This window comes from Epinephelus moara, chromosome 17 (genome assembly GCF_006386435.1).
Source record: "Epinephelus moara isolate mb chromosome 17, YSFRI_EMoa_1.0, whole genome shotgun sequence".
Lineage (NCBI taxonomy): Eukaryota > Metazoa > Chordata > Actinopteri > Perciformes > Serranidae > Epinephelus > Epinephelus moara.
Genome location: NC_065522.1, coordinates 31,786,237 through 31,795,524, shown reverse-complemented (window position 1 = coordinate 31,795,524; position 9,288 = coordinate 31,786,237). Strand labels below are relative to the sequence as shown.

Here is a 9,288-nt window from a genome sequence, read left to right as displayed (position 1 = left end):
ACAAAGTGCTTGAATATTACCTTGCTGAAAATATCAGTTATGGGTCAATTCTGTGTCCCTCAATGAGTGCGTAGCCTTCTTTGAGAAAGGCTCTTTTCCCATTTCTTCTGGCTTCTTGCACCTTGGGCCACAGCTTAGCCGGGGCTTCACGATCCTCCTTTGAAAAGTCCTCCTTGAATTGAATGTTCATCTCTTTGCAGACTCTCGCCTCTCTGGATTTTTTCCCATATCTCATCTTGAATAGTCCTCTCTGGATTTTTTCCCATATCTCATCTTGAATAGTTGGCATTGCGAACTGTATGATTATTGGTCTGGGCATTTTGTTGGTAGTGGCGTCATTCTTCTTTCCCAAGTGATGTACTGTGTCCACTGTCTCACCAAGTTTATCCACAGACCGTGGATTCACCCGGGTAAGGATTCCAATCACCACCTCTCTTGTGTTTTCTTCTTCTTTTTCAGGAAGACCTATTAGCCTGAGGTCCCATCTTCTTTTGTATCTGGCATGCTCCAAACACGCCTCTCTCAAGGAGATGTTTTCCTTTTTGAGGCACGTTATTTCTTCTTTCATTTTACCAATTTCATCTTTATTTTCTTTTATGGCTTGAGTATTGGCTTCCATCCGACTTTCAAAGAGTTCGGGTCGTTCATCTTGATCATCAAATTTCGTAATCAGGGCTTGGATCGCATCGAAAATCCAAGATCATCTGGCTGCTTGTTTGGGTCTTTTTTCTTGCTTTTTTGGGATTTGGACTGGGTAATGGTTAGGGGTGCACCGGTACAGGCAGCCCATGGTGCGGTCCGTACCTCAGTTTTTGGGCAACGGTTTCGGTCCCGTTTCGGTACGTGTTTTGTGCCTAAAAAGAACAATTTTTCCCCAAAATTGTCTCTTTATTTTGCTTGTCAGCAAAAACTGCATTTCGTTGTAAACAAATTCCAGTATCATTTGACATGCTGCTGTGTTGCCTATTCAAGTGATGGAATTTGTTATTTACGTGACAACGCCTGAACACAACACAGGCTCCGCTCCATAGACTGTGTATTTAGTAGGGGTTCTGGCCGGGCTCGGTTTTAACTGTCGGTCAGGAAAATGGGGCCCAAGCTGCACTCTTATGTGCTCGTCTCTGTGCGCACGTCTGTGAACTCCGCCTTGCGTGATACAGAGTGCAGAGGAGGGTGGTAAACATGCGACCATGTAGACACAGAGACCGTGCAGGGCGGACCGAATGGTTCAATATTTTACAGGGAACCGTTGCATCCCTAGTAATGGTGTGTGCTCGTGCAGACTTTTTGCAAAATCTTCCTCCATCGTGTCGATGTCTTCATCATCACAGGCCTCCTTGAGAGCTAACAGGTTGTAGTCGTGGTCTGGAAGTCCGGTACCCACTCAGCTAGCAGCCCGGTTAGCATTAGCCATCTCCTTCACATTCGGAGGAGCAATTGAGGCGTTTATCTCAACAAGCCCAAACTTTGTGTATTTTGGTGTGAATATCTACACATTGGTAGGTTTTTTGTGGAAGTTAATGGTTTTTCAGGATATAGTCTGACAGGGTTTACCGGAGCCTGCAAAGTGACACTGTTTACGAACGGAAGAGCAAGTCAGGACACAAATCTAACCAGCATGCATTGTGCTGCGGTCACTGGTGATCGAATCTGCGCAGGCCTGACTCAAGTAGCCGAGAGTCGAAATTTAAACCCTGCTATTACAATATGGAGATGGCAGTACAGGGTGACATTTGCAGGGACACATAGTGCATGTTCTCCCCCAGGATATTCTCAGCATCCAACGTTTATTTTACTGCATTTTGAAGTTTTGTGCACCAGTTTATGGTGGAAATGTCTTTATATAAAAAAAACAGATGTGTCATATGGTGACGTAATACTACTACTACTACTAATAATAATAAATTTTATTTATACAGCGCTTTTACAGCTCTCAAAGACGTTTTACATTTAAAACCAAAGAAAAGAAGTACATACATGTAAGTGCACAGAGATAAACAGAAGACAAGGACAATATAAAACAACAGGTGCAAAAGCACAGTGCAAAAACAAAGGAGGGCACATGAGGAACCGAGAACGAAAAGTTAATGTTAAAGGTTAAAAGCGGATTTGAAAAGGTGGGTTTTGAGGAGTGATTTAATGGTGTATGGATCTAGACAGTCACGGATGTGTATAGGGAGGGTGTTCCACAGGGAGGGGGCAGCTATGGAGAAGGCTCTGTCACCCCAGGTTCGGAGCTTGGTCCTGTGTGGAGGAGAGAGGTTTTTGTCGGATGATTGAAGGTTGCGGGAGGGAGTGTGGTGGTGGAGCATGTCCGTGAGGTAGGAGGGGGCCTGGCTGTGGAGGGCTTTGTGGGTGAGGAGGAGGATCTTGAAATTGATTCTGTAAGTGACAGGGAGCCAGTGTAGGTTTTGCAGGATAGGGGTTATATGTTCACGGGAGCTGGTGGGGGTGAGGAGGCGGGCAGCAGAGTTTTGGATGTACTGAAGTTTGTTGGGAGGTGAAAGCACTTTTGGTCAGCTCAGAGGTGCCCAAAGCCAGGTCGTTGGTCCCTACGTCCACCAAGATGCGGGTAATGGAGGAAGGGAGTGACTGCAGCAGCCCAGGGAGATTTCCCAGGATTACCGGGACTGTGGCTCCGGGGAAACAACAGGTGGTGGCATTGAAGAAACGGATATTCCTTGTGATGGAGTCTCCGATGATCAGGGTGGTTGGAGGGAAGAGCGGGCGAGGAAGGGTTTTTGTGGGGTTGGATGGTGGCGAGCCAGCGTCCGGGTCGTCCGCTGGCCGCAGGATCGGTGACTGGGCATGGCCGGACAGGTGTTGCGGTGGATTGACCGTTACAGCCCTAAGAGGAGGAGAGTCTGCCGGGAGCGTGGGGTGGAGGAGGCCTCCGGAGCGTTTGAGGACGGCTTCCTTCAGGAATTTGCGACGTGAAGCAGAGGTAGTTGATCCGGGACCGCAGCAGAGCCACTCTGGGTACCGGCGGGTGATGGCGAGGAGGAGGGCTCCACGTAACCCATTGGCGCCAGGCCGCTGGGGCAGCGAGCCGCGGGTACACCACCAGCTGCCAGTGTGGAGCCAGCCGCAATGATCCCAGAGGCAGGGCAGAGCAGGGAGACGGCGCCCCAGCAACCGCCACGGCACTGGGGACCGCGGGGCCGTCGGAGCGGGAAGCCGCGGGGACGCCATCAGCCGCAGGTGTAGGACTAGCTAATGTTACCCCAGATGTGGAGCCACCTGAGCCCGAGGGCGAAGCACCAGTAGCCGCAGGCGGAGAGGGGCCAGCAGCTTTTCCAGAGCCAGGCGTTGCACAACCACCAGCAGCCGTGTGCAGAGAGCTAGCGGCGGGGCTAGCACGTTGGCTAGCTTGAGCTATGTTAACCGGGCGAAGATCTGGGTTGTCTGCTAGCGCCTCTAAGCAATTGGAGAGGCTCAGGCAAGGAGGACAGGCAGTCGCATCCTGGAATCTCTTTCTGTCGCGGATCACAACTTCAGCCCAGTATGTCTGGAGGCTGGGTGTGGAGCAGGAAGGCCGCGGACCGGTGGAGGTATCCCATGGGACAGTGTCCTGGAGGGCCACTTTGAGGGAGACAATGTGCATGGACTGTTCGTGAGCCAGGTCCAGGCAGGAGGTCAGCATGGCCTGTTTATCTTGCAGTTCCTGAGAGTCGGCAGATGTCTTCCTTAAGGTCTGTAATCTGTTTATTTGCTTTTGTGAGCATTATGTTGTCACAGGCCATGGATGTAGCACGATGGCTAGCTTGAGCTAAGCTGTGGATGTAGCACGTTGGCTAGCTTGAGCTAAGCTAACGGCCAGGTGGTGCCGGTAGTCAAGGCGTGGGTAAATGCAGAAATGGGACAATGGCCAGTAACGTTAGAGCCAGCAGAGTTGTGATAAGGAGGCAGGGGTGTATAGGTGCCACTGGAGGGAGAATAGCTTCTTGGAACAGCAACGTGTCAGGCGTGGAGAGCAAGCTGCCGTGCTGCTATGCTATATCTCGTTGTTCTTTGAATCTTCAGCCTTCGACCTGCAAAGCATGTCAGGAAAAACTCCCTAAAAAACCCTTGTATTTTAAAAGAAAGTGTATAACTTTCACCTGAGGGTCAGAAAGGCTGATTTAATATTCCACAGCTCTGACCGAACCAAATCGAACTGACTTCATTTGACACATTTTAATCAGTATTAAATGTAATGTTAATGTTAAGACAGAGGATGATGATGATGATGAAGCCCAGTGTTACTGTGTAATTCTCTGTATAAACTACACTGCAGAGTGGAGTCTCTACTAACAAACACTGACAGCTGATGAACATCAACATCAGCAGCTCTGCCTTACATCTGCTGGATCACATGTTTATGTCGTATCGTATCGTATAAAAGTAACTGATAAATATTTAAAGAAAATGAGAAAAGACTTTGGTGTGGCGGTTAGCCTGTACAGTCATGGGGGAGACATGAGCACAAGTCAAGAATCTCAGGTCCAACCTAAAACCACTAAACCACTAAATTATGGAGAGAAGTATCAGTGAGAGTCGCATTGATAAGTAGTATTGGTATCAATTCCTATCAAAAAGTCAAAACCTAAATAAAAACTATTCTGTAAGTTATTTATCATAACATTTGTTGGTGGTAATGCATTAGTCAGACATTGTGGGTTATGTTTGGCAGACATGCTTTAAATGTTATTTATAGTTTTAGTTGGCTTGCTGCACCGTGACAACTCATGAACTCTTTTTCTCTGTGTCTGTTTGTTGCTATAGGAACAGAGAGGAAGAGAGGAACTTATACATCACCATCATGACAAATCCTTCACAACATCTGGATCTTTAAAAATTCATCAAAGAGTTCAAACTGGAGAGAAACCATACAGCTGCGACCAATGTGAGAAAACATTTTTGCGCTGCAGTGCCCTCAAAGCCCATCAACGCATTCACATTGAAGGGGAACTGTCCAGTTTTTTCCAAAGTGGGAAGGATTTCACAGAGTCAGGGACCTCGACACAACAAGACATTGACACAGCAGAGAAACTGTTTAGCTGTGATCAATGTGAGAAAGCTTTCACCACTCTACGTAGCTTAAAAAGTCACCACCATGTTCACACTGCAAAGAAGTTGCACTGCTGTGACCAATGTGGGAAAACTTTTTCACAACGCACGTCCCTTGAAATTCACCGAAGAATTCACACAGGAGAGAAACCGTACAGCTGTGATCAATGTGGCAAAGCTTTCACACAGTCAGCTCACTTGAAAGCCCATCAACGCAGTCACACAGGAGAGAAACCATACAGGTGCGACCAATGTGGGAAAAAGTTTTCCCAAATAAGAACCTTAATATCGCACAAACATATTCACACCGGGGAGAAACCATACAGGTGTGATCAATGTGGCAAAGCCTTTGCACAGTCAGGGGCCTTAAAATGCCACCAACGTATTCACACAGGAGAGAAACCGTACAGCTGTGATCAATGTGGCAAAGCCTTTGCACTGTCATGGACCTTAAAATTCCACCAACGCATTCACACAGGAGAGAAACCGTACAGCTGTGATCAATGTGGCAAAGCCTTTTCAAAGCCATGGACCTTTAAAAGCCACCAACGTATTCACACAGGAGAGAAGCCGTACTGGTGTGACCAATGTGGAAGATTATTTGCCTGGTGCAGTACTTTGAGAACCCACCAATGCCGGCGTGCAGAAGAGAACCCGTACAACTGTGACTAGTGTGAGAAAGCTTTTATCGAACAGTATAACCTAGAAATCCACCAACAAATTCACACCAGAGAGAACCCATCCTGATGTGACCAATGTTGGTAGTGACATTAAAGACCACAAATGTGTTTACCCTGCATTGTTTTGGACATTTTCAGGGCCAGGCAAACAACTTCCTATTGCTTCCTCCCCATGCCCTGATAGCTGTGTTGATATCTTACTTTTGTCTTTGATTATTTTTATCTGTTTTTTATTTCAACTGTAACCCTATGTTGGACCACCAGATTCCTCCCTGTAGGACTCCCATGTGTGAGAGCTGATGTAGAGGCAAATAATGTATTGTTCTATATCAAATGTGAAAATAATGTCAGTTGCAAAAGGTTGCAGCTCACAATGCACCCAACCCTGAAGCGTCCCTCTGCGACTGGTGAGCCCACAGGATGGTGACTCCATGTTGATCTTTGGGACTGTGCCCCACCGAGCCCCATGAGTCAAGTCCATGTAGATATATATAGGCTGATTGACCAAATAAGCATTTGAAAACTGATATTGATGCCTCTTACCATGGCTGTGATCAAAATATTTGCATCAGTCTGAGACCTCTATCACAGACAGGCTCTGCAGTCTCAGACGCTGACTCAACATGCTGAATGAAATGTTTAGTGACTTGACTGATTTTTGGTCCCGTGTGCAGCTTCCCTCTCTAGCCTGCCTCCAGAAGGGGGCTCTGTTTTGTGTTGTCATGGCAAGGTGCTCCAGGTCTGATCCATCAGGGTCTGTTGACTCACTGTTAGTGTGGCCCCTCCCCTTGGACCACTTTGCCTCTCAAGACCCGACCAGGAGCAACGGCTGGGACACCACAGCTCCCAGTATGACAGGGACATGAAAACCCCTCCACAATGTTCAGGTTTCCAGCTCAGACTGTTTGCTCCTGTTGATGACATCAGGACACCAAAGTCTTCTGAGCTCTGAGCATCATCAATAAGTTAAATAGCAGATTAATATGATGTATGTTATCATGTGTAACATATTTGATGTCTTATCCAGTGGTCCTGTGTTTGTCCACATGTAGAAGACAGCTGAGTTTTTCTTGCTGAGCTCCACCTGTATAAAGAGACAGAGACAGAAGTTGAGTTGAAGCCTGTTTGTTTCTGTGTGGAGGATTGTAATGTCCATATCATCAGATGAGTTCAGCCTTTAATAAAACTAGTTTGTAGACTCTGCAGTGGGATTAAAGTTCCTGGTGTTGGTCTTTGCTCCTGTCACAGTCTCACTACTAAAGCTCAGACGCTCCTCAGGATCAGCTCCACAGTTTTACTCTCACTCTGTGATGGTGAGTTGAGTTGGAGTTGTTATTAAAGTGATGCTGCCTCATTAAACCAGGCGAGGTCCTTGAACACAGTCTCCATCAGACTCTGTGAAAATCTGCAGCACATCCACTCTGTAGTTTATTCAGCCTGTTACTGTTGTGGACGGGGCCGCGGCAAAACAGATTTTGGCCATCTGAAAAACTCAGTATCAGTGTAAGTGTACGCTATGTTTGAATATTTGCTCAGCTTTACCTCACACACTCACTAAATGAGGCAGCAACGCTGTGCTCTGCTACATAAAATGAGTCTGGTGACTTTGATTTAACAGCTTCAGATATCCATCGGAAAAGACTGTCTGACTGCAAGGTAAAGATTCAAGGTTAAAGATAAACTTTATCATTCCACAAAGTAGGAAATTTATCTAAATTTATAATGTTTGTAACGCGAGGATTTTCTCCCTGCAAGTTCTTGTAAATAAAAATTGTGATTTGGTCTATAGCGTATTCATTCTTTGGTTTCACTGTAACGCCTGTTTACATCCTGTTGTGTCAGCAAATGTGATTGTTGCTGTTGAACTTGTTTCCTGTCAGGGTCTCTGCTGTAATAATTGGAGCTGTTTTTAATGTTGGACACAAAGAGACGCTCTGACTCGTCATCTCAAACTGTTTCCATCTGTCAGTGTTTGTTGAGCTGTTGTGATCGGCCTCCTCAGCATTAACATTTATTATTTACACTAATGTAAAGCAGCGTGTTGCCATGACAACAACACCATCACTCAGTTTCTCATTATGAAGTTCCTTGTCAACTTCAAACTAGTGTTTTCATTATTATTTTCTGCTGCCATAGCAACAGTCATTGGCTGCAGCGAAACCTGGCTAAATGAAGGATCTTATATGGCCTTAATCTTGATGGATATAAATTATACAATAAAAATAGATCTGGTAGATCAGGAGGAGGAGTCTGTTTGTATGCAGCCTCTGAACTCTCAGTTAGCATTGGTGATGAATTCATTATTGCAGATGGTCACTCTGATTCTCTTTTCATAGAGATAGATGTAAAAAGTAGTAAAAACATTATAGTCGGAGTAATTTACAGGCCACCAGACTCTGATATTGACATCTTCAAAATTAATTTAGAAAAACTCTCATATCGTATAAACAAAACAAATAAAACATGTTTCATTGTCGGGGACTTTAACATAGACCTCGTTAAGAATGATACTATGACAAATGATTTTTTTAATATTTTACATTCCTTTTCATTTTTTCCTACAGTCAATACATTCACTAGAGTTACAGAGTCTAGCAGGACAATGATCGACAATATCCTCACAAAGTCTCACAAAACTCGTATAGATTCTGGTATAATATTCTCAGATCTAACAGATCATTATCCTATTGTTTTATTCACTGATCTTGTTAAGAACGTTGATGATTCCCCCACCAAAAGTAAAGTTAAAGGCAAATTTCAGTTTATTTCAACCTGTCTCCTATCATCCTAAATTTGGTTCAAGTGACTAGTGACATACAGATAATAGTTAGTATGTTAGCCGTTAGCCTAGATACAGCCATAGCGTCAGACCTGTTAAAACGTAAGTGAACGGGCATCCCTTCAAGTGCAAAGTTAGTCCACTAAACAAGATTTTTTTTCCACAAAGACCGCCTCATATTGTTAGGATAAATGTCAGAGAACATATATAAAAAAGACATGTAAACATGTTGTCTTACCTTACCGGTGTTCTGCCATGTTTGTTTACAATTTAGCTCTTTTCCAAAGCGCAGCCAAAATATCGCGAGAACAAGCAGCGATCTCATACCGTGCCTGAACAAGCAGCAACAGCTGGAAGGCAGAACTGGACGGTCGCCTGAACGGAGGAGGAGGAGAGAGAGAGGCGCAACAGGTAGAGGACGAGAGAGGAGGAATGGCTGCCACAAGGCTTTAGCTCTGACAGGCTTTAGCTCTGGAGATTGGTGGTGTACCTGTGAATGCTGTGCCCCAGTGCCCACAGAAGAGGAATGCCTCTGTTGCAAGGAATGGGACCGGTTGCAGCCTTATTTTCAAGGTCTGGATGTGATCGAGGACGAGACACCTCCACCTGGAGCAGTATCCAGCTGGGCTTTATCTAGAGCTGGCGAGATATATTTCAGCAGCGCTTTGGAAAGCAGAGCTAGATGGTAAACAAACATGGCAGCACACCGGTAAAGCAAGACAACACGTTTACATGTCGTTTTCTATATGTTCTCTGACATTTATCCTAACGATATGAGGC

General features: G+C 45.5%; 1 protein-coding gene and 1 pseudogene across 1 annotated transcript in view; both read left to right on the top strand.

Moving 5' to 3' along the window:
* The window catches only part of LOC126404331 (zinc finger protein 239-like), a 62,486-nt pseudogene extending 55,734 nt beyond the window's left edge, over window positions 1–6,752 (top strand).
* LOC126404313 (zinc finger protein 271-like) overlaps window positions 1–7,774 on the top strand; it is a 79,264-nt gene extending 71,490 nt beyond the window's left edge. The window contains exon 3 of the mRNA XM_050067471.1: window positions 6,757–7,774. The gene's annotated coding sequence lies outside the window, so the exon portion shown is untranslated. The remainder of the gene's footprint in view (window positions 1–6,756) is intronic.
* The last annotated feature ends 1,514 nt before the right edge of the window (window positions 7,775–9,288 follow it).